Consider the following 27,684-nt stretch of genomic DNA (forward strand, 5'->3'; position numbering starts at 1 on the left):
AAAAAAATTTTTACATATTTTTCAGATATATTTTTAATGCATTCAACTGTCGTTGAAATATGTATGAAAATAATCCAAAAATGAGTTATCCAAAATGTTTGTTATTCTATTCATATTTATAAAGTTTTATAAAATTCAATTTACCGAAAAAAAAACAACTTCAAAATTTACCAAGAAACTGGTAGAATAAGAATAAGTATTGAAAATAGATAAAGCATTAACAAGAAAAGTTTAGAGTGTAGACTTGAGTACATAAATATTATCTGCGAGAGTGAATTTAAATAAAGAATCGACAATATTAGATACTAAAAATATCTAAAGGCACTTACAGAATGAAATTAATAAAAAAATATTATTTTATTAAAAAAGCATATATACATATGCAGCGACTTTATCCAATTTAATTCAAGCAAATTTATTTAAGTATTTTTTCCAAGTTATGTGACAATAAAATAAATAATATTTATAATAAATTATATTCTCAACAACATAGCATTTTAACAAATATATCCTCCAACTTAACCGTGGCCGAAATCCGTCAGAATTTATACAGACATACATAAACACGAATTTCTTAAAGCTAAATTCAGTAGTAAAGTGAGAGTGTAAGTAAGCTTTTCCTCTACAATGTCAGCGTTAAAAGGTGTATTTTCAACACCTGAACCCCTTGAACCTCAGCCAGCAGCACGTAAGCTCTGCTGGATAACCGCGAGAACTAACCGAGAGAATTTATGAATCTATGCATACGTAATAGGACATACGACTTTGTGCATAGAGATTGCACCACACGGATGTTATCATCGGTATAAATGCCGTTTTCTCAAATAGCCCAAGGCCATACCTATCGGATAAGGAGATAAGAAAAACCTATTTCCATACCCACATATAATTCTCCCTCACATTTGTACATATTCTTTCATAAAAATACGATTTTACCCGACATAACAAAATAAAAGTCCGAAAAACTTTACCAAAACAAACAAATAAACAAAAATAATTCAATATAAAACAAAATATAAGCAGCGAAAAGAAAAACAATTTTAATTTATACAAAGTGTTAATCCGAATAAACATAAGAAATCTCGGTAACGTGTCTGGTGTCATTTCAGGCTGGCGTTCATGGGCTTCCATGGGTAGCACACGCTGCACAAAGTTGTCTTCTAGTTCTTCTCTTCTTCTTCGTCTTGTACTTTGTCGTCGAATAATGCTGTAGTATAAAGTAAAAGGCGTGTGTGTTACGAGTGTACAAAGATGCACACTGAAACGGTGTAATCTACCCAGTGTAGCATAGCACAGAGGCGCCATGTCGTTACTTCCCGTCTTAGTTTTCCCGCTTCCATATTACCTACCGTGTTCTGTCTGTGCACTACATATTATTACTGGCATAGACACACACATACATACATGAATATGTAGAATGAACACGAGAGTGTAAAGCACAAAGGTGGTAGATGGAGGCTGGTAGTTGTATCTCCTCGACTCCTCGTCACCCACGAGTGTCTTCTGCGTGAGAAGCGTCGACACGCGAATCACGTTGCACACCCAAGACAACTTAGTACCTCAGCAAAAAAATTTACCGGCGTTTTGTGCACTCCCCCGTCAAATATACACAAAACGTGTACCTACGTTTTACAGCTCAATTGTGTATATATATATATATATATATATATATATATATATATATATATATATATATATATATATATATATATATATATATATATATATATTTTGTACATGTATGGCGCTCAAATACGACGTATATACTTGAAAAGTCTGTGCTACATGGGGACGACAGCAAGGAAGCGGTAATGGTTTAAGTTTCGAGGTCGACACCTCGACATCTTCTACTTCTACTCCTACTCCTACTCCTACTTCTATTTCTTTATCATCATCATCTTCTTCTCTTTTCCTTTTATTTCTTGTTCTTGTTCTTGTTCTTGTTCTTGTTCTTGTTCTTCTTCTTCTTCTCGGTAACCGGGCCACACGATGACTTTTCCAAGCGCCCGCGGTTTGGTCTTCGTTGAAATATTGTAATTAAAATAGTTCTGTTCATACTTTACCTTTACAAGCTCTATAATAATGTCTATATATATTTATACAGAGCGACAAAGAGTTTAAAGAAAATAAAAACAAAAAAATAGACAAAAGAACAAAGAGATTGAGAGAGACTGGACAATAAAGTAGTTGGGTACGATCTCGTTGTTAATTTATCACTAGTAAAACTATATATAAATATCTAAATGTATAGATATATAAAAATGTGGATTTTTGAAATTTTTTTTATTTTATCATCGCACTTTCGCTGGAGCTACCTCATCCGTGATGAATATTCATCCCTTGTCGGTGTACGAGGACGGTTAGAATAACGAGGCGAACCAGTAAGAGAGACGAATGGAATGGACCTCAAACACACTCACACACCCATCCACACAGACAGAAACACCCCAGCGCCTGAGTTGGTCTCAACTCTTTTATATCTCGAGTCGCCAATTTAAAATGCGATAATCTTTTATCTTTTGTACATAAATAGTACGTGTTGCAATGGAATTTTAATTAAATTAATACTCTACAAAATTTAATTAATTTACTGTCGCTTTTTTTTAGTTTTAGTTTACTTCTGAGGCGCGTTTTTCTCCTTTTTTGTTGTTATTAAACAGCGCCGTTAATACGTTCAAAATAATTATTTGCCTCGGAAATAATTTAAATTATTACCAACGGAGATTTTCCTCGAGCCATTCTGACCACTTTATGCGTTCACTGCAGAGCACCGTGGCAATTATGAGCATCTGGTGCGCACACAAAATTCACGTATTTAGCTGTCATCAACGAGTTTTCCGGTAATTTTAAGACCTGATAAGACCGAGTTAAACTTCTCTTCAGCCGAGTGATTTTTTTTTTTTTATTAAAAAAATATAATTGTCTGATAAAAAGGCATCTCGAGTAGAAGCAAAACTCCGGTATCATTTGCTACAGAGGACTTGTTTGACTACCTCTTATATAAGATTAAATTTATGTACACATAAAAACCAATAAATTAATTTATCTTTTGTGGTTTCTCATCTGCGTTAGACTTTATCTATCTAACATACATCTGCAGAACGTCAAATTACTTTATACTGATAAAACATACTCCCACGCAATGCAACTGACGTTCGAAGGATCGATTTAAAGCTTATTATGCGTGATTTACATTATAATACATTTTATTAAAACAAAATACTATTGATTATTAGTTACTGGTGTGAAACATCTTAAAATGATAAACAATAACCGATGATTCAGTTAAATACAATCGTGTAATTCCAGACATTGTGTCGTGTATGTTTCTAAAGTTCTCACAGCGTGGAAAATTAATTGGCAAGATTGAGAGCGTGACGTAGGGTTTCGGCGGGCTGATTCTATGGGTATGGAACCCCCCAAAGTGCTACAGTACAATTATATACAACTGCTTGGCAGTGATTCTCCTCGAGAATTAAACTATATAACAGCAAACTGGCGGAAACTTTGGCCCATCGTGCACAACCTTCTCTTATTCTCATCCTCAATAGTCCTCTTTATGCATCTCCTTCTTCATTTTCTCGTCCTTGTACCATCACAATACCCAGCAATATAATCCTCAGGGTTCATCTTTCTCATAGCAATTCTGTTGCAGATAACTGTCTGTGTTTCAGATATATCTGTGCAGTGCATGTACTACTAAACACAATACTAGAATAATAATTTTCCGAACAAATTTAGCTCTAAAAACTTAGCATTCAAAGTCATTCAGACTTGCAAACAAGTTTACAGGACTATGGACTAACTCCATACTAATACTAATACCGAGACTTAGACTCAAACAATCTCCGAGAATTTATTGTTCTCTATCTTAGCGAGAGTGTGTGACTCGAAAACTTGAATAACCGAGGCTCGCACGTACAGATTGTTGCAATAGCCCAGCTGGTCGAACATGAAACTCAACAACTGCTGAGTCATCCCTTGTTTACTACATCTAATATTGCAATTTGAGGGATATCATTTATAGCTTTCTCCAATCCGAGATTGCTGTAAAATAAAGTAACGAATAAAAAATTTGGGACAAGAAAAAAGGATGATAAAAAAAAAAAAATAACCGAAAGAGTTAAGAGCTGATCGAGGTAAGAGTTTCATCTTGACGATGGACGTCTAACATCAAAAGTTACGACGTGGTTTATCCGTTTCGCACGATCGAACCTACTACTCTCAGCTACTAGCTCTTGGTACTGTACTGATGCACCCGCCACTAGATCGGATATATACATTTGAGAAATTTTTTTAATTTTATTTTGGCTAAGCTTTTATATTTTTTTCACCCTGTGTATAGCTTATTCAACTGGCGCTTCTTGCTAGGGAAATTGTTCGTAAGAACGGATCTCTTTTAGGAGCATCTCGTAAATCTTATTTCTTCTGAGTAAACTAAATTTCCTCTGACACTTGTTTTTCTTTTTCTTATTCTTCATCTACGTATCTTCATCTTTACTTCTTGTTCCATCTTATTGCTTCTCGGTACTCTTTATAATCTCCAGGATGAATAACCAAGTTTTATTATTTATGAAATGACAATAAATTTATTTATGGAAATTTTAAAAAGTCTGATTTAACTCCTGCTTTAAAAAATATACCTCTACACTCAATCATACAATTTATATAATTATTGTGCTACGAATAATAAATTCAGGGATTTTTCAAATAAAACCGATATATATTTTATTTTATAGCCGATAATGTTAATATTATTATTTTATCAAATTTCAATCTATAATTGCTTCTCACGGCCTTGTAACTCATCGCTATTTTGCTACGAAAAAAATATAATAAATAATAAATATTGATTAGACTATCGTCGTCATCAATATTTTCATCACGTATCGTTACTTATAACTTGGTCCTTTTATAGCGTGATAAAGTATTGCTGACTATTTTTATGTATTGTTGTTTATTCACTTGAAAATAAAACAAAGAAAAGTAAAAGGCAACAATAAAAAATCGAATGAGCCAAGCAAAGAAAAAAAACAGAAACTTGTGATGTAATGTTGATGGGAAAACGCACAATCGCTAAGCCGCTTCCTTCTCTGGAAGGAAGAGAAGTGTAAAGCTAAAGCACTTAAAAGGCAATTCCAGTTTTACGATCATATCATACTTCATTGAACGTCCATTATTTTCTAGTGGGATTAAATTCGCAATGATGTTTACTAAAAATCAACTGTTCTTGTTAATGCTAAGTAAATACTAAGGTCACATTAAATTTAATTTGTTACACTAAAGGACATTTTTACACTGTAAAACATTGAGAGTGAATTCGAAGTAAATATGATTTTCAGTTAAAAAAGCACCCAAGTAAAAAATTTATTTGAAGTTTGTATTTCAGTTTAATTTAAAGTTAAAATTCATTGACATATGATAATTTCAGGATTTCTTGAAAAATGAATTATTATGTAGAGAATTTCTCACTAAATACTGTTTGTAGAAATTGAAAAAAAAATTAATGCAATTTTTAAAAATATTTAAATTTATTCGTTATATAAAACTAAAGAAAAATACATATTTTGTCGTTTTAAAATGAGTAAAAATTTGTTAATTTTGATTTCATAAAAAAAAAAAAATCAATTAATTTCACGGAATTTTTTTTTTTTATTAATAATGTAAATAAAATCACTCCCCAAATTTTTTACTTTGTTTTATCCATTACATTATAATAATAAAATAAATTACACTGTGTACTTTCATTTGTTTAATTAATGTTTAATCAAAAACAACTAAAAGCATATTTACAGATTGTAAAAAATTTAACAGCAGCGTACGACTAATTACAAATGGTTATTCTAATATATAAATGTAAATATATATCTATATCTTGTGTATTCGTGTAGCATGAAGTCTAGAATTTCGAGTAAAAGAAAGCCTACATTATGTATGCAAGTACCGGGTGCATAGTCCAGAAAGAAATTGCCGTTACGCCGTCTGCATCTTGGGGTCTGCCCTGGTGGTAAAGAGTATGCTCTGCTGAGAGTGAGCCAATCTCACTCTCATAAGCTGAGAAATATATATTTTTAACGATCGATAGAAAATTTAAAAGAGCTACTTTAGCATCTTCTTGGTAGATATACTGTTATAGTTATCAGTAATGGAGAGAAAAAAAGTAACGAGCCACTTATGCGAGCTGAGAAAAATATATGAAATGATGCAGGCAAAAGTATGCATACGTACATTGATGCACACGTAAAATCTTTTATTCATATATGCATTAAAAAAATTTTGACGAGCTTAAAAGCACTGGGAGAAGAACTTTAGACAAGAATGTATGATTTCCAGCCGATATATATGGCATTATACTCTTCAATCATTCAATCCTTATCGACAAAATGTCACTGACGCTCATCGAGAATGCACTTTCTCGATGTCCCTGATAATCTTTCTGTCGACATCATCAACGTCGGCTATATTCACCAAAGCCACGTTGGATCGAGCTTTTCATAAACTCCTGTACTCTAGCTCTGCAGAAACAAAAACTCAATGCTATTAGCCTGGCCAATTCGCATTTAGAGAACTCGATGTGTCAAATTTCTATAAAGAAAAAAGCAGTATAACCTTACAGTAGACAACATTGCTAAATATTCAGTAACATATTTCAAAATAATTCAGTCTAGGTAATAAAAAATGGCTTTTCGCGAACTAAAAATACGATAACAATGAATAGAGAAAAGAGTTAAAAAATTCACATATAAAACAATGAATGCAAACATATGTCCAGCGGCTCTATAAAAACAGTGTGTGCTTTATAACAACTGTATCCGTATCCAGAAAGCTCCATAGTATGGTATCAAAAAACAAAAAAAAATAAAAATATTTAGTGTCCTCGTAAATCACAATAGACATTGTCAAAATAATATCACGTTCCCACAGTATTACCGTATAGGTGAAAAGATGAGTTTGACATAATTTGGTCACACACCATATAATACCAATCGTGTCCAGTAATAGACTCCTTTTATCATGGGTTCTATAAGCACCGGGGTTAGTTATTACACTTAGCGCGTTACGTCGGCCGAGACAATTTGAGCGCGTGGCCTTAGCCAGCCAGCTAACTACCAACAGCAGCGATGGTAGAGAAGCAGCATCACCAGCAATTCGGCTAGTAAGTTATCGACTCGTAGATTATCACCAGTACGTGCTCGGAACACCGTTAACACACGGACCAAGAGACATTGAAGGTATAGAGGACTAAACTGAGAAGAGACAAGAGTAGTGAGTGCATACTGGACCTATTACTATTACTATACATGCACTTCTCCGAACTCAATCCCTCCTTCTCATTCTCGCTTGCTCACTTGCTCGCTTATTGTCTATGTCCTGTTACGTCTATTTCTACGGTAACGGCAGGTTATACTGTTTAACTGTTTAGCTGTTTAGTATAGTATAGTATAGTATAGTATAGTATGGTAAAGGGAACCTCTTCGTCCGGACATTAACTCCCACGAGAGGGCGAAACTCTCTCGCGTTAATGCCGTCACCATCGGTGCATATAACTGGCACGTGGATACTGCAGTCGCTTAGGCATGCAGCGCAGCTCTAACTCGACTAGCATTATCGTCTAGTTTATGGGATACACGTATACATATCCAGACATTCTCCAAACTATCGCTCAAAGTATCTACAGCTCATCCATTCCTGAGATTATTCACCTCCGCCAGTATCGACAATATAATATTTGTTGATGCGATATCCATGGCTCCTCGTATATCAAATAAATATGTACGAATAGTTAAGAACCTCCGTACTCGGTATCATACACCAACCAAGTGAAGCATTTCTTCAGATTTTTTTATCTCCTATTACTATTCTTACTTTATTTTCTTCATCTCTGAATGCAACTCGTACAGTCGCAGTTGTAGTCGTACAACCTCAGTATTATTTACGACGTCGTTAAATTCTCATCTCGAGGCCGATATTTATCGGAAAATTGAGCTGACGCGAGAAATGGAAGCAGACGCGATCGACTCGGTTTCATATATACATTACCGTCTATGCTGCACTATACACTGTACACTGACGCTTGCATATGTACCTCATACACATGTATGTATACCTGAGCATGTTTTTCGATGTATCGAGAGGCCTCAATTACAGTGGCAACCACACTGGGACGACGTTGTTCGCAGCGCGACAAGTATAGCGCGTCCTCGACCATAAATTACCATCACACATCACACAGCGGCAGTCAACCAACCATGCCAGTGATCCAATGATCCAAGTATCTGTGTTTTAGCAGGAAAATTCTCAGTGGTGATGTATGTGTGTGAATATATATGTGTAACACATACAGTTAGAGTACTGTGATGAAAATCGAACAATTCAGTAGAGGAATATAACGTAAACTAAACGTGTCGAATTCGCAGCACGAAATGAACGTTACGTTGAGCATTGGGTCTCAACGCAAAATGTCTGGCGATCGTGACTGGTGATGACACACGCTAATGTTGACCAGATGTTATTATGGAAACATGCTATATCACAATTTAAAAAATCGTATACTCGATCAATTGCATCAATAAATAATGATAATAAAATTAATATTATATCGATGCGATCTATATATTATAATAATTTATGTTTTGCGTTATGTGTTCCGTATTGAAATTTAATGAACCACGCTTGATATGATAATACTTATGGTGGTTGAAATATTTTTATGCCTGTTTTGTATCGCATTTTATACATATATACATCTATATGTATATGTATATACTGTACCTTTCGGGCAAATATATATTATCAAAATAAATTTATTGGTTAATCGTGCTACTCTCGCTAAATATAACAGCCGAGCGAACGGGAAAATCATTCGAATAGAAATTGATAATTTTCGTACCTTTATCGCATCAGTTAAATAATTCATTATTAATAATAATGAATTATTTATAATAATTTAATAATATTATTTATTATAATCTTATGCTGATAAATAAAGAGACCTTTTTTCGGTCTCTCTAACCACGGAATTTACGAAATTTATTCACGTTAAATTTGTACTATAAGATATTAGCACTAAAGGAGGATTTGGTATTTATTTTACGATTCTTCAATATACATTTTTGTAATCCGGGAAATTTATTTGGAAATTTTTTTACTATAAAAATGTCCTGTATACAAGTTTTTTCTGCTAAAAAAGAATATTGTTTGGCTGCATTAAAATTTAATTTACGAATATTTACATTGATCTTATTTAATGAAAAAGTAACTCAATTTCTTGATCATTACTTTTTCAAGAATGCTTGGCATTCAAGTACAATTTTTCGCGAAAAATAAAAAAGCTATTATTATTTGTTTATACTAAAAGCAACAACTATGCAATAAAATTAATCATTGTAATTTAATTTATAATCACTGAAAAAAACAACTCACAACTGAAATCACTTTGGAGTTTCAATAAATAAAAATATTGTAATTAATTTTATGAGAGAAGGAATGTTCCTTTTAACAAAAATTTTTCTAGTCTTCATAAATTTTCTTGGCTCAAGTTTTTTTTTTTTTTTCTGTTCAAGAAAAAATATGTAAAAAAAAGATCGAGATATGTAAGTCAAATTAAAAGTAATTTCTTCAGAAAATTTCTCAAATTTTTGAATTACAAATGGGCATTTAACATAGGAAATTAAAACACGTGGAAGTGTTTTAAAAGTGACTACAATGCTTCAAGATAGGAACAAAACACTTTATGTGTGTTTTGTTAAAACACTTGGATTTTCAGTGTTATAAAATTAACTGGCGTAAAAATTCGACTAATTAATATAATACCACGAAAAAATTCAAGCAAAGATAATCAATGTAATCTAGTATTATAATAATAGTCAGATTAAAATAGTGTAAATAATTGAAGCTCACGGTGTAAATGATAATACCGTGTGAGTAAATGTATATTCGAGCGAATGGAAAACAGTGAGGGAGGGGAATAGGAAAATTTAGTCACGAGTATTAACTCCCGAAGGAGATATATAGAAGTGTAGCATTGGCATTAGAGATGGTGGGTTAAAATCCGCGGGTTTTCACACACTTGGATAGACGGTACACTCGATTGCACCACTACCAGTTAACTTATCTAAATGTCTGCATACAACTGAAGATATAGCAACACGGTAGACCGAGAACTATATACAGATATACCAAAGGAGGGTAAAATAAAAGCGGTTGTGTGCTCGTAGGATAGGGGGAATAGGAAAGCGAGAATCCGAGTGTGCATGGCGCTTTAACTTTATCGAAACTCGTTTTAACAAACTGTAACGAGTAATACAGAGTGGTGTGAGTCGCATACTTGCCTCTTCCAGGACACTGGACAAAGTACAATTGGAACGAAAATTAGGATATGCGTTAATTTGTAGTTAAATTACTAAACCCACAAACGGATTTACGTTTCAAATTGCAATGTAAGACCGCAGAGTCTGCTTCTGAATTTTTATACAACTTTATTTATCTTATTGCTCTTTTTATAAACTTTAATTATTACGAGGATTATGACATCGTTATTTTAATTTATTTTTTAGTTTAAATTTATCATATAAATCTGCTTTAATGTATTACCGCTAAAATTCAATGGCTACACCATGTGCTGCCTCGATCATTTTAATTATTATTATTATCATATTTTTTTTTCCATCATTATAATTTTTATTTTTATAATTATCATTATTAACGTGCGGTAACTAATGATATTAAAAATATTAACCTCCTTCTCATTACTTAACATCGATGAAAAAAAAAAAAAGAACGAATTTGATACTTTGCCGGAGGAGTTTTTCATGCGTTAAGTAAAGTATTATAATGCATATGAAGTATAATATATGATGAAGCAAGCAGCCCTCTAACATCACTTATGCATGCACAGAGAATCCCTTGTGGTCGATTCGAAACGCCGTCAACTCAGCGATGTACTGTCTGATATGGTTGTTTTACTTGTGTCGGCATATTAAAGTGTGAGTATAATCCATCGCACACACAATACAACATTTGCGGTAAAGTCTCTCCTTGTGTATGTAGTTGTATTTTTTGCCACTTCTTACTAGCACGTGGCTGCGTGGATACGAGCTGAGAGCAAGAAGAAAAGGACAAGACGAGAAAATAAAAAATTTTAAAGGAAAAAGAGAGTACTGCATCGGTCACTCCTCTCGTGCTACTGACAGAAGCCCTTAAAAACCCGTAACCCCTTGCATTATTTATGCGTCAGCTTTTATAAGGGCGGAAGAGAAGGCCCACCAAATGTTGTTGTATGGTATAAGCCAAGTACACTACACAGTAAAGGAGGGCTTGTATGCTCGAGTGCAAGAAAACGTATATTATTATTATTATATATTTTTTTATTATTATTTTCATACGATGCAAGAGCAGGAGTAGTGTGTTTCGCATCCGCTCGTGTGCCCACACGCGGAAATACTACTTTCGGAACTTGGGAGAAAACTTCTGACGGAAAACCACCGGGCACGGAAAAGCGGAAATTTATGGATTTTGTTTGGAGTCCTTGCTTGCACACTGCACTGATTTACGAGAAGTAAGCCAACTTGTCGTTTATATTCTACAAAGATATTGAGTGCCTTGCAAGTCAAGACTTTTGCAAATATTGGATGGATGCTGCTGTAATACAAAACTTTATATGGCTACTTTTATATTGGTATGCTACATACATTGTTGCATTAATACACATATGTATTAAGAAAAACATATGCATTTAAAGCCGTGTAATTTCACATTTTTTACATTGCCCTCGTAACAGCATTTAATTGAAATTTTAAATTCTGTTACTCAGAGTTTAGTTGTTTTTGTTTTTTATGCGTCATATAAATTTATTCAAGTTAAGATTTATTGTTGTTCTTTATTAAAGTTCTTTGAATTCCGTATTATTTTATGAAAAATAAAAAATTTTAAATGTTATGACAGCGTAATTTGATATCATTAAGGCAACTATTAATAATAACCAGCTTTTGGTCGGAAAATATGTTTACATATTGTGGGTAATTTGCTGGAATCTTAATAATTGTAATTATACTGAGAAAACCGACGGAAATAATTAAATAGAATTTAATTAATTAAATTGTACATATGTATCTATACATATATATAGTTATGATTGTTTGTAGTGATGTAAATTTATAACGTACTTTGATAACTAATGATACACAACAACTTGAGGGATATCATAAAGCAAAAGCAAGTTGTTGCCATCTCAAGTGTCCTTCGAGAAATGGAGATACTGAACTTTCCAGAAAGTTCCCTGCGGAAAAGCCATATTTGAACAAATTTGCCTTAAGTGGCTTCTAATTTGTCATATCGTATTATACATCTTGAACATAAATTTTAAGAACATTAATTAATTATAGAATAATTATATAACATAGTGTTAATAATGAAATTTTTCATACGGTGACTGTACGAAGTGCGACATCGGGCTACTCTAAAACAATTCAAATGAATAATCGGATTATAATTCTGTATTGACGATTGCGGAACGCAAACCTCATTTAGAACAGAACAATGCACAGAAATTTTATTTAATTTTTTTTTTTTTTTTTTTTTTTTTTTCCATAAGACTCTTCGTCGTAATATCCAGACTTAAAATTTTAAATATCTAAATTATTTACACTTTGTCGAGTATATTTGGAACTGAGAAATTTGTGAAATTCTATTTAGTTAAAAAAAAAAACAATTTAATAATCTGATACATTTAGAGGAAGCATTTTCAGTAGATTATAAAGTTGTTAAATATGTAAAATGAATAATGTTATTAGTGAGCTTTTAAATGAATAAATGTAAAATATTATGGAGAGATATATGATTATAGTAAAGAAAAATAACCCGCAGTTAGTATTTGACTGGATATAATTTAATGGAAAAATATGAAGGAGCAAACTTATAGAACCTAAAAACTATTTAAAGCTTAACATGAAAGTTGATGATCGCCAACAAATATGTCAAATTATGAAAGGGCACAAATTCGCGTCAAGACCTTTCCAATAATATCAAATTTAATCTCAATAATTTTTTTCGATATAAAAATATGCCCGTTACAAAAATTTTATTACTCTCTTAATTATTCAAAAAATAAATTAACTATCGCCGAAAAAAATATCAAACTGTAAAAAAATTTATAATCTTTTTGATGTTACCAAATTTTACTATAGATTTTTTTAAAAGATGTGCTCGTCACAAAATTTTTCCATTTTCTTAATTATATGAACTGATATTCGACATAAAACAACACTCACATGCACGAAATAATATAAATAAGTAAAACAATTTTATCTAGCGCAAAATTATAATCTAAATTTATAACTATTCCGATAACTTGTCATAATAAATTAACTATCACTAAGATACATTAGAAACCTTGAAAAGTCACAAATCCAGGTTAAAACCTTTCCAATAATACTAAATTCAACTCGAAAAAACCCATTTAATTTTATAAATTTCATTATATAAATAAGCCAGAGATAAAATTTTCCTTACTCTCGCAATTATATAGATAATTAATTACAAATAAATATCCTGAAGGAAAATAAAGTTAAGAAAGATAACAGGCATACCCCAAGAGGTAAATTAAACCTGAAATTAATAAAATCTCTTGTGATAAAGTCTGACAAGGAGATAAGTTTTCTCTCACTTGTATAGTTGTCGTTGTCGTTGTCATAGTAGCATGTCGTCAGCGTCATAATAAGTATAAGATGGTGCATTAAGTGAAAAGTCGAGAGTTGAGCTGAGTACGGTATTATATATGTATATATCACAGTCTATGTGTGTGTAGTATGTAGAGAGTACCTACACACGTAATTCGAGTAGTATGTAGAGAGTACCTACACACGTAATTCGAGTTTTGATTTAACTTGTGTCAAGCACGCGGATTCCTGCTTAACGATAAGGCTTCGTAGTACATCCAACATCCGTAGATAGTTAATGTTACGCTGGAATTTATTTGTCAACTGTTAAAAGAGCAAGTGAGACCAAAAGGCTCACTTGACTGTGGGAATTAAGTCCACAAGAGATTTGCTACCGTCAACCCTGTCGTCGTCTGGTGAAAATTAGATTATTTACCCGGAATATTTTCTCTATTTCTCATGAATTTTTAATGCCTTTTCAAATTTTATTCTATTACACTCTAATGCAATTATTATTATTATATTACCTCGCGCTTTTTACAGTTAATTACGAAATTTCTTTATTCATTAATCCGATAAAATGTTTCCTATCCCGAATTTTCAATACTTTAAAACCAGCAAAAGCGAAAAAAAATAGGTGTTTGGATCGATAATTTGCATCACGATAAAAAATTCATCACCACTAATGCGCTTCTCAGTGTCTCATTTAACATTCGCTGATTTTCCGATATTTCTGTAAAATAAAGCAAAACAAAAATTTAATCCATAATATCTGATTTATATTTAAACCCTCTTACCCATCATACCATCAATAGACATACATATTACATGAATAATACACCGCACATTAGGTACATATTATATAATATAGATTCATATGTACGTATATGTACAATTCTATAATAAAGTATTAACAGCTAACATCAATTACATGTCCGATAATACCGTATTACGCTTATTGCATTATTGTATAGATAGACGTGCGTGTCTGACGCATTCTTTATATTAAAGTAGAGCGCAACTATCACCAGTTACAGCCTATACAAATAATAATTTAATAATAACATTATAATAGGATAGCACATTCTCAAGTGTTCGCCACTCTGCATATATACATACATACCATTACTAGTAGTGTATTACTAATAAGTATATAATGTACAACTACCGTAGATAAAATGAGGTGTGAAATGTCTATGTGCGATGATGGTCCTAATGTACAGCCTATATGTACTTACGTTACGTACATACATAGATTGTCGTTCGATCGACCTACTTCATTCTTCATTTCGAAGAAACTCATACATACATACATACATAAATAAATCCATACATCTATGCATCAGCCCGCAACTCACACACTTTTACACACAGTGTATTGGAATAGAAATTCGGTGATTGACATGATACCCATTCTCATTGACGACATTACTTCCGCTCAGACATCCCAGAGACGATGAGACGCAACGCCAATCCAAACATCATTACACAAACATACCTCCCCCACTCACATACGTACATAAGCACATGTATACATCAAGACTATTCTTCACATCATCGTTTAAACAAACTACCACACATCTATAGTACATAGATCTACAAATAATGAAAGTAAAAAATTAAAAGACTGAAAAATAAAACGAGAGGGAACATCTTGCTCAACTGGTTGTGTTTCAAGTGCAACGAACGTCAATATGACATCCTATTTCATTCTTGCCATGCAGTATCACATATAATACTCAATTCTCACATCAGTTTTGGGCGCGACCGCGTGTCAGGACCCCATGGCATTAATTCGCGAGTGCGCAGTAAGCGGCTCCCGCCACGGCTCGGTAGGGGTTCATGGTTTACCCACACACGGCCAATTTTCCCGAGGAAGGGATTACTATGGAGCATTCCGAATACGAACATATCAGTGGAAGTGGAACTGGAACCAATACAGACAACGGGACTAAACGCGTCGTGTCTGTGGTACCTACACCACTCTACTGGCTCAGATTTTATCTCGGTGTGCGGCTAAGTTCGTACGATAGTGGGAGTGCTCTCTCGTGTGGGTCATCCTCACACTTTTCCACCAAGGCTACTCTTACTTTGTTCTGTAGGTGTATCGTATCGAAACGAGCATGATTGTAAGAGAAGAGTGGAGAGCGTAATGATGTGGAGAAAAGCAGGATGAAAAAGCCAAGCCAAGCGCCGGGTAACGTGGTCCATGCTTACATTGTTGGACGTCCCAGAGTAAGAGGTCGCAGCTTAGCAAAATGAATGCCAGTGAGAGAAAGACAGCATCTGCTCATGGGTTGATGTATGTTTTATATTGTACAGTGCCACCAGCGATTCGAAGTAAAAGTACAAGTACTATGCGAGTGGAATGGAATTAAAAAGAGTCGGGGTCGCGACTCGACATGAGCACGAGACACCGCGGAATAGGAAGGCGAGGAGTAGGGAGTTCTTTACCCGCTACACTCAAACTCCCCCTATCTGTGCGATGCGCACTAGTATAAGTTTTACTCTATACTGTGTATAAACTCTCTGTCTCTGCGCGCTGTTCACGAGGTACCTACTGGCTATACTGCTGTCTTTTTCTGTTCTCCTTGCTTCTCTCTCAGTCGATGCTGCTGCTGCTGTGCTGATGCCAGTACTGCTTGCTCCCCGTTAGCTCGTCACTCTCACGGCAGTTCGACGCCGGTCGCGCACTCAGCATGGCTCGACGTTGCTTTATATTTATTCCACACACCTGAGTTGTATTTTATCCGACCAAAAACAATCCACCTTAAAGTTTACTTAAACTTCTACTCTGTCGGGAAATTTTCTTCGTAGAGTTGAGAGCAATCTTGATATTGAAGCTCGATTAAAAAGTGATAAGATGAGAAGAGTGAGTCTTTAGTATTTTGACTCGAGACTGGACCGTGTGTACTTAGCAACGTCAAACACCAGTGAGACTTAACCTCAAACAAAGAAAACTTGTACAAGTTTTGTTTCATGGAATAATATTTAAATAATTAATTTGCGTACTGCTTTTTTGTTACGCGTTTTATCATTTTTTACGCTAATTTATTATTAATTGTCTTTCTTTTTTTTAGATATTTATAACTCTCACGGGTAATTAATACTATATTATTAATAAAATATAAACATTGACGGTTTTTATTGCTATAATTTACTTTCGCGGTGAAATTTATGCAGAAATCAACCGAGTATGTTTATGTAAACAAGTGCGGATGTTATCTAACTCCAAAAAATGAGTTTTTAAGTTACAAGTTACAGGTTGCAAATAGTAAGACTGAAGACTTTAACGAGTAATATATGTTATAAGAGTACATATATGGTTTGTTAATAGTAATAGCATGTGCTGCTCCGAAGCGCTTAGTTGTTACAATACAAGTTACATTACAACTCCGTTTGTATTTTATTTACATTATCTAAAACACACTTGTAGCACAGTGACACAAAATAATATCGATAAAAGTTTTTTAAAAATGTCAATGTGATGGAACCGAAAGACAAAACGTCCGTCAGACTTCTTGGTGTTATGGTAAGTTTATTAATAGTTACTGAGAGTTGTTGCATTAAAGTTATTTCGAAACTACCTATATAATATGTATTATGCAGATGTATGAGTATGTAATTCATATTATAAGTTTAACGTTTATTTAATTGAAAGGAAGGTATAATAGTTGATAACTTATAATAGTTGTTAGTGAAGTTTTATTATTGTTAATTCGTTGTTTAGAAAAAGATTGAGAGTATGTTTGTTGAAGTTTATAAAATATTTTTGAAGCTTATATGCAGCTGCTGATATACACATTACTAGGTTGTCACGTGCTACGGAAGTGATCTAGTCGAAAGATCTATGTACGTGTCTGACCGGTGATTGTTGCGTGTCGTGATTAAAATCGTGGGTTGCACGAAATCGTGTTATATGCTCACTTTTTTCCGTTTATAAACGCTTAGATTAGTTGTCAGACTAGATAAAAATTTACTCCGATTTACTTTTTTATTTTTCATATATTTTTCATTCTGTTGATGTTTTCGTTTTTACTTTTTTACATTGTTACATGCTCTTCATGTACTTTCTAGTACATTGCTACTGATACTCTTCATTGACAACCGATGACAGAGTTTGAGTGATTCATTATACCGCAGTGTTTATTAAAAAGTTCCATCGAGGTACACTGGTAACAATGCGTGGTAATGAATTCGTCATGAAAAAAAGTTATTATATTAGCATGTTCAGCCATTTTTTTTAATTAATAAAAATGTTGATTATTAATTAAAATCGATGATTCGTTAATTTTGTAATTGATTGAGATAGAAGTAAAATTAATTTTTCCAATTCGTGAAAATATAAATCATAGTAATCGCGTTGCATTGACTAGTTATATTAATTGTTAATACAATATTCATAACAAAAATAATTACAGTTAAATAATTAATATAAATTAAAACATTGCATGAAACTAAATTATAAAATTCAATTGTATTTTGTATGTAATTGTGAAACGGAGAAATGTTAATAATTTTACTGCGTTGTGTTCGATTGTACTTGTAGTAATGAACAACAGGCTATTCATTAAAAAAATTGTAAATTTTTTGAATTGTTATGTACTGTATGGCGTGATTTGTATTTCAATTTGAGTATTCGGCCCTAGTATTTACACTAATAAATTATGTACGTAACTTAAATTCACTTCACAAACAATTTATTTTTACTTCTACACGTGGTATCCATAAAAGTTAGAAAAATTCTTTCTTCTTATGTTTTTTGTCATTACTTGAGTATATCTTATTTTAAGTATAAGTGAGTTTACTTATGTATAACAAAACTCCCATTTATCTATCTAATCCTTTAAATGTGCTTGGGCCCCAGACTAATTATAAGAATTTTCCCGGGCCTCTTACAAGAGCCGAACGAGATATTAAATGATCACATTCAAATAATCTTTTACTACCGTTAAAAAATGAAATGAAATCGTAGTCAATTTTTTAAATTAATTGATATATAAAGAAAAAATTCTTTACATATCAAAACAATTGAAATGAATGCAGTTATGTGAAAACGAAATTAAAAAATTTTTTTGATGTTTTAGTAATAATAATTCAGAAAATGTTATTTCAATACGTCAAATTTTTTTATTATTATTGACTATAGAATACTTGAAATTTGAATATTGATGATCAAATAGTTACCCATGTAGAATGTTGAATTCTGTAGAGAATATGGTACTGTGACAAGCAAATATTTTTTTATTGTGCAAATTTATAGTTATTTTTTTATCGTACGTCAGTTTTTTTTATAACAAGTTTTTAGTAATTGGAGAAGAAAAAAAAATTTTATCCATCATTTAATTTTAATTTGAGTGGAAAAAAATAAGTTAATCGTTAAAAATCTCAAATTATTTTCTTAATCAACAAAAAGTCGTCTTCTAAATCAAAAACAAAAATGTATTTTTTTTTCCGTTTTCTAAGTTACGTAAAAACATATTTTTCTACTTTTGGAGGCAAAGTTATCTTAATTTACTGAAGTACGGTGGATTCAAAGTAACTTCTGTGCTTATTTAAGGCTAAAATGTGTTTTCTTGCGTAAAAATTTCCAGAAAACTAAGAGAGTCTTTATTGAACACGACAGGTATATTTCCCAATCTAAGATACTACGATTTACTGAAAAGGAAAGTAATAAAACTGTCTCAATACAATAATTGAATTATATAAGAGCAGTAGTGTGACGGATTTGGGTTTCAAGAAAGAAATTTAGTCACCTGTACAATTTCGAGAAACTAAATAAATTGGACGAACATATATGTATAAAAAAATGGTTACTTTAATGCGTTAATTTTTTTTAACAATACAAAAAATAGTTGAAGAAAGAATTTCTAGAGGAATCCAGTCTGTTTTTTTTTTTATTTTTTTTTCACGACACAATGTAACCCGAAGCGGTTGCCTTTAAAGTACCGAGACGCTCCTTTAATGCACTAGTGTAGAAAAAAAGCACGAGTGGAGGACTCCTGGTATGGCGGTGGGGTCGCAGTAAAAATTTCACATCTGGGGGATGATGCTCGAGAGCAAAAGCAAGAGCAGAAGTGAGAGAGAGGCGGAAGCTGTGCCTTTGAGGGATGCCGTTGAATAAGCACCGAGTAATGTAAGGAGCGCACAGAGGAAGAAAGATCATAACGATCTGAAGACCATAGACGTAGACGCCAACGAGGACGTCGGCGAGACGTCGACGGGCGGCTGGGAATAGAGCTAGAGGGCCAATAAAGAACAGCCATGAAGAGCTTAGTTTGCTCAAGTGAAAGGGAAAAATATATAGAAAAGAGAGGAAGAAAAAATGAAATAATAAAAAGAATAAAGAATAAGCCTCTCAAAGCTGTTGTCCGTGCGCAAAGTTTTCGTTAGAGTTTGCTTGATTTACCGAACCATTTCGAAGACTCCAGACTACTGTACCTAATACTAAGATTCTGCTCGAGAGCATTTCAAATATTAAGTTACTTCAAAATAACGAGCATATGTTTGTAAAAGAATAAAAAATCATTTTTAGTTATTTATTGCTACCATTTCACTAAATTCAACTGATTTATCTTCAATTTTTAACCTTGCTTATTCTAACCCTTCCGCTATTAATCTCTTGTAAATTACAAAAAATTATTCTCGGATCTCATTAGGTTGATTACATCCCGCCTTTTTAATTTCGGGCTGTGTTTTTAATTAATTAATCATGGACTCATTACCCACATCAAAGAGAAAACTTTTAAACTTTAACATGAAAATACGAGTTTTTTAACAAGTTTTTATGAATTTTAATACATACGATTTTTACGAGTAAAAAAATGTAAATATTTAATAATAAAATAAGCATGCTGACTTTGTTATTGAAAAAATAAAATCCAAAGTTTAATTCAATATCATTTTACTAAAAAATTTAAACAGAGTCAATGTTAATAAATCGGTACTTAATAATAAATGTCAAGCAATTTCAATAAAAATCATAAATGTCAAATGTGACTATTTGAATATTCAATAGAATATTAAATAATAATTGTAGAAAGAATCATCGTTATAAAATATGTACAATGATCATTTGAAACACTGACATTTCTATGCTAACATATGCATGACTAAATTAAAATACATATTTATTTATTTAATTACTTTTAGTGCATTTTTGTAGCAATAAAATAAAATATTGAGTTCTGTAGTATTAGTTTCTTGACAGTGGTGGAAAAAGATGAGGGCGATCTACCGAAAAAATTAATTTCAACACAGTGATTATTGACGAGAGTAATTCTGTTTTTAGGTCCGTTACGTGCATTATTGATTTTAAAAAATCCAATTTAATATTAAAACGATATTTGAGTTTCATAAAGGTCAACAATTTGTCCAGTAAATAAAAGTCGGTATTCTGTACACGTTTTTTTTTTCATAAATATGAGCTAAGCATATATTGAAATCAAGTAAATTTTTTTTTAGGCACAAACAATAAATAATATCAGAAAATACCCGACAAAATAAAATAAATAACTTGAATTGTATAATTTAACATTCGGCGATAATAACTTTAATTAATTGATGCATCAAATCAAATATTTCACGGACTATTTTTATCATTTAAATTTTAACTGGATGATATTTAATTACCAGACGACAATCGATCGCTTTAAATAATCCAAATTCCAATGGACTTTTTCAAAGTAATAATAAAATCAGTAATTCGTTAAAGATATATCTGTACATAGAGAGTGATCTATGGTAATGAGAAACTATTCGCCCTTTTGAGGATGAGGATGAGATGGGGAGATTTCAATGCTGACCCACTTGCCATCTCATCAGTTGGCAGACTGGTTGGTCTTAGTGCATAAGATAGAAGATAGGATAGATACATGCATAAAAGTGAGCCCGAGTTAGACGACTTTGAAGAAGATTCGTTCCATTCCTATATCCTGTGAAATTCCACAGGTGACGTTCTGTTCCGTTCCGTTCCGCGTCTTACCGCCCCAGGAATTCGTTTACCCGCTTGGCTCGTACTGCCGTTAAATTCACGGAGTTGCTATAAATTATTAGAGGAACGAATTATAAGTTCGTTCTCCCTCAGGAGGATACTCCTTAATCCTTCATCTAGATCATTTTTAATTTATACTTTTAGAACAATCAGTGCTATTTTCTCTTTACTTAAGAGGAAACCGTTGTCCTTAATCTCTCTTTGATAAATCTACCTTACTATTGTTGATCCTAAACATCATTTGTAATTTACACAGTAAAAAATTCACGGTTCGGGTGGTTTTTAAATAATTAAATCTCTATAGTGTAAAATTCACTCCGAGAAAAAATTTTATATTTATATTATTATAAATAAAAATAATAAAAAACTTTTTTTTCTTAGTTTGATGTAACAAACAAATTTGAATATTTAAAAAAAAAAACATCAATAATTTTTTTTTCATTTTTAAAAGCATCATTAAGTGAGAAATTTTTTGCATAACAATTTATAATTTAAGAAATCCAAATTGCTACATAAAAATTTATTTAAGTAAAATTAAAGTTTTAAATAATTTTTAATTAAATAAAGTAATGTTAATAATTTATTATTTTTTTTTTCATTATTTATCAAAAGATTTATCAAAAAAAACTTAAAAAAAAAATAATCTTCATGAAAATTTAGTTAAATCTTTTAAAAAATTTAAATTTTTTTGAAGAAACATAATCGATTTTCACAAACCTAAACTGGAGAAATTTTTTCTAGTATTTGTTAGCATATGAAATTTGCTTCAGCTAAATAAACATTTATTCTAGTCTAGTTCCGAAGGTGATGAAAATTCACCGTCGATTTTTTACAGTGTACAGTTTTTATTTACTTATCATTCTAAATATATTTCTGCTCTATTCACCGAAATATTTAATTGCTAATCGTTTTATGTATGTAATATATTACATATAGTCACGAAATTCTCGTAATTCTAACCCATCAGACCTCGATCAGGTTTTCTCGACATAATTCATTAAAAACAGGTATAGAAAAACAACCTTACCTTTTTTTTGTGAATCACGGCTTCTATTCAGCCAAATTCCTGGTACTCCAATCGCTAGATCAAACAAACAAATAACACAACTATAATTAATAATTTTTTATCCGAATCATTAAGAAAAAATTAAATAAATATAATTCTTGGTTATAGTACTCAGAATTGAAAATAATAAAACGGAAATAATATCATACATTTCCATATATCGTAAAATTTAATAATTAAAGTCTGGTTTCTCGTAAATTCTGTATATATTTAATAACACATATACGGGGCACATAAACAATAAGAAATGTTTTAAACCGTAATATAAAATCTAGCTTTACGGCAAAATCAATTAAGTATAAAAAAAAAAAGAGAAATTAGTGGTGCTTAAAAGTTTATAGCAGCGAGTTAGTTTTATTTGAGCACAAAAATTTATCGTGTAAGCTACACGATATAACTATAATTTTATAATTTAATTACAAACTCCTTTTGCGATTTAAAATAAAATACTAGATGTTACTCATCATTTAATTCATTACGTTATATTATATTATGACTTATAACTAAGTTGCTGTTAAATAAACTGCGTTGCATAATTTGCGAGAATGGATGATTAATAACAAGTGATGAATATAAATTAATCAACTTTGATTAACTTTTATTTTATCTTCTTGATTTCATATTTTATTTCTGATGAATTAAGAAGATAAAGTAATAACAATAATAAAAAAGAAAACAAATATTGTGTGTTATATAAAATGATACTGATCGAAGTGGGTAGCTTGGAAAAAAAGAAAAAGTATATGTATTACTGTTGAAAGTTCAAAAAACGTTGTATACCAGTGACTTTGAGGAAGAAAAGAAGCTCGAAAAATTCACAGCAGTGCAGCGATGCGCTATTGGGCTAATATGAAAACGTGAGTAGCATAGAAAGATGCTAAAGAGATTGAGGGCACAATGTTGGGTTTATTTCTTGTCTACGCTATGTATTATTACATGTATTACTATTCTGTTACGGCTTATCTGGTACCACATATATATATATATATATATATATATATATATATATATATATATATATATATATATATATATATATATATATGACATCCACATCTTTATCTATATCTCTTTGTGTATATTATAAAACAATATGGATATATAGAGCGTCATATATGTATAGAACTCTTTAATCTTTTGGATCCACACAATGCCAGAGCGAACGAAAATTGCAAAACAGATAAACTTGCATGTGCTGACAACATTCATCGTTTTTATGACAATAAAATGGATTTCTATTAACGCATCGACGAAGCATGCATATTATTATAAATGTAAACTATACAACCACTGATATGCACATATTATATCGATTACAAATGCACATATTTTGTAATCCAAGCTTTTAAAGTATAATACCGTTTACATTGCGAGTAAAAGCAGAGTGATTTGCCATTAATTAACGCAAATGAATAATAAATATTTAAATAAAATATGTATATATTTATGATTAAATTAAAAACGAGCGTTGAAAGAGTCACTTCTTCAGCAGCGAAAGTGTACGTTCGTAGAATTCACTTCCTCGTAATTGAAGGAGATAGAATAGAATGTAAGGATGAAAACGGAAAACGTGACGAGAGAATCGACAAGAGCAAAATGTGAGTTAGAAATAAATAAATAAAATGGGTAAAATAAGTTGAAACAGAGTAAGTAACGCACATACCTGGCATGCGTTGACTACCTGACCAAGTCCAATGGGATTGGCTGTAGCGTACACACTAGTATATATCTAGTATGTAGTATGTTGTATATAAGATATAGTCAAGACAAATGTTACTATCTATGTCTGTCGTTCTCAGTACCATTGCTAGAATATTATCTGTCTCTCCGGGATATGCATCATTCCAGGAATTTGGACGAGGGACAAGGGTGACGTTAGTTGCCTCTGAGATCAGGGACGGATCTTCTGAAGGACTGAGCCACTGCGTCAATATTTTTTCTTATATTTCTACTCCATATTAGATTCATTTGTTGCTCATTGTCAGATGAGACTATTATAGTGAGGTGCAAACAGTGTTTACAGTAAGAACACGTACATGAAAGTATGTACGAAAAATAGTTGAGTATTTGAGAAGGAAAAAAAAAACCCCGTGAGAATAAGTAGTGGAGTGCACGAGTGCTAAATGACACTAAAAGTTAGTAGACAACTGGAAAGCACGATATTTACGAGCCAACGGTTATTTTCCGAGTTGAGTTTAGTTAAACGCGTATATGCTTGAATGATTATTATATTGTGTATAGAAGTATGGAGTAAAAAATAAACTTAGCATACTACTGCGAGGGCGAATTATTTATGGATATATTAGGTAAGTAGACGAAGAATAAACTTTAAAACAGTTTAATTTTTAATAGCTAACTTTGGTACAGTAAAGAAAAGACAAATATTAATTTTGCATATGAAATACTGAGAGCTGTAGGCGTTTCCTCGTATCAACCGCGAGAATGTGTAAATAAATAGAGGAACAAGAATAGGAGAGGAGAAAGAGAAAGAAAGAGTTTAAGTTTGAGTACTGTACAATACTTTACTGACTGGTTGATGTTTGCTGTGGACAAGGTATACACGGATTAAACAGTTTATGTAGAGAAAAAATAAAACAATGTTATACAACACACACATATATATGTATGCATGTATCCACATATGTGGTACGTGTACAATAAAACGGTCATGATAGCACACATTTCTGCCTCGGTGTACGGATGAAAAAAACCAGAGGAAAATGAAATAAATAAAAGAAGAAAAAGTTGAAGGGGAGTGAGCTGAAAAATAGGAAAAAACGGACAACTCTCTCGGTACCTGCCGCGTTGGCAAACTTTTTCTCGTTTTTTACCTATACCCTGCGATTGTATTTGTAAGGATCTATATGTACGTATGTATATCTGTAATGTATATGTGTAAATATATTAAGCTGCAGCGATACGACTCGATCAACGAGAGTTGATAGTTTACCACCAATCATAAATGTGACCTTTATATCAGTTGAAATCTTCCATTTTTTTAGTCGTTAAAACTTTTTTTTTATTCAACATCAATTTTTACTTTATCTTGGTAATTTTTTATCGGCATTTGTATTAAAATTTTTAGTATGTTCTGATAAAAAAAATATACCAGCGGAAGAATAGCGAAGATAAAATATGTATAGAAATACATCAAAAATATATAGAAATATACTGGAAAGTATTTTGGGATTTTTTACGTCGATTAATTAATTATTTTTTGTACTTTTTATTGATATTGCCGAACACATTTTCATCGTCGGATATTACGATAAAAGCCATTTTTTTTTTCTAATAAAATTTTATATAAAAAAAAAGTTAGGCGGAGTTGTATGAGTTTGCCGTTTTAATGGTTCAAAAGTTACAGCCATTTAAAGTCTAGTAAAAAGCATCTTTGAACATCTGTCACTAAACTAAACTATTTATTTTACATAAAAAGAGGAAAATATAAATCACGAAAAGCATCTCTAGATAAAAATTTTTAACGATGGAATAGTACTGTGTACTATCAATTTTAAATAAAAAAAGTTTCAGTACAAATATACTCACTTTTTAATTGGGATTGCTCCGAACTTTTTTCCGTTATAAATATGCACTAAAAGATCTTTGGCTTTTAAAAAGTCATTCCGAAATAATACGCTCTAATGCGTACTGTTTTTCCAATCTTTACCTTTTTTTTTTTTTATTCACGTGAAAAAACTTCGATATTAAGAGACAGCAATGGTAATTTTTTTAAAGCATTCGACAGCATGGGCTAAAGTTTTTCGACGAGTTTCGTTGCGGAATAACCAATAACGAAAAAACCTGAGTTTATTAAAATAGTTTGATTATTTGATATCAAAGTTTTTTCTTTCAATTTTTTTGTAACACGTATACATTGTTATAATAAAAATTAAACAAATAGTCTCCGTTTAAATGGCAATTATTTAATTAAAATTTAATTTAGCGTGGCCTATGAAAAAAACGGACCCAAACTAATGTTTCAATTTTTACGAACTTTTTGAATTGTTTTTGGTTGTATTTAAATTATAAATATAACCTTTTGTGAAACAAGAGCTAATTGTATACCCTCGAGAATTTACAATTTCATAAAAGCAAAATGTTAAAAATTAAAACACATTCCAGTGAATTCAATCAAAACAAAAACCACCTAATTTTTTCAAAATAATAAAGTAACTTATTTATGACAGACATATCAGCATTGCGAACAAATTTGAATTGCCATGTAAATTAAACCAAAAAATCACCTAATAAATTATAAAAGAACTTCGAAAATTTAACCACTCTTTTAGTTATGGTTTACTTTTGTCTGCATAACTGTTATCGATTTAAAATTTTTTGTATGAATTATAATAAACGAGCATAATAATTAATTTTAAAAACTACACTAAAAAAATATTAACTTCATTCAATAGAAAAATTCTTGAATCAAATAAAATTGATTTAAATCACGAAAAAATTTCCCAGTTCAAGAATTTTTCTATTTAAATAAGTGCGATATGAAGCTCTTCAAAATGATTTTCTTCGTTCAAGAATTTTTCTTTTGAATCAGTTTAATATTTTTTCTTTTAGTGCACTTAATTATATATCATAATATCATGACTAGTTCAATATTTTTAATTTATCTCAATAATTACAAATGAATAAACTTAAAACTTGTTTCCTATCTAGCAAACCATAAAAAAAATTTTAAATCGCATTTTAATGCGATACGATTCAATTCAAATTAGATATCGTAAAACTTGATTCTCCGGTTACCGCTAAAAATTACAAGATACTAGTGAAAGAAAATATTAATGCTATAGTATTAAATTTACACATGAGTAGCAAAGACCAAGTAAAAGGAATACATTTAAATATAGATGCACACATTTATATTTACACGATATACAAGCAATGCAGGACTTTGTTGCAAGTATAGCACAAAAACGTGGGCGACCAACGCAAACACGCATATTATCGTAAAACATAGA

General features: G+C 31.6%; 2 protein-coding genes across 3 annotated transcripts in view; one reads left to right on the forward strand and one right to left on the reverse strand.

Annotated features, from left to right (window-relative positions):
- Rpiiic53 (RNA polymerase III subunit C53) overlaps positions 1-22,703 on the reverse strand; it is a 160,432-nt gene extending 137,729 nt beyond the window's left edge. The window contains exon 1 of the mRNA XM_074247849.1: positions 22,676-22,703. The gene's annotated coding sequence lies outside the window, so the exon portion shown is untranslated. The remainder of the gene's footprint in view (positions 1-22,675) is intronic.
- The window catches only part of Sfl (N-deacetylase and N-sulfotransferase sfl), a 58,354-nt gene continuing 46,560 nt past the window's right edge, over positions 15,891-27,684 (forward strand). The window contains exon 1 of one of the 2 annotated variants that reach the window (XM_074247846.1): positions 15,891-17,187. The gene's annotated coding sequence lies outside the window, so the exon portion shown is untranslated. Of the gene's footprint in view, positions 17,188-24,587; positions 25,021-27,684 lie in introns of those variants that run through there. The other variant, XM_074247847.1, reaches the window with a different exon arrangement.

The sequence above is a fragment of the Cotesia typhae genome, unplaced genomic scaffold (genome assembly GCF_013202065.1).
Source record: "Cotesia typhae breed Kobodo isofemale line unplaced genomic scaffold, CoteBio_Ctyphae contig_5, whole genome shotgun sequence".
In the NCBI taxonomy this organism is placed as follows: Eukaryota; Metazoa; Arthropoda; class Insecta; order Hymenoptera; family Braconidae; genus Cotesia; species Cotesia typhae.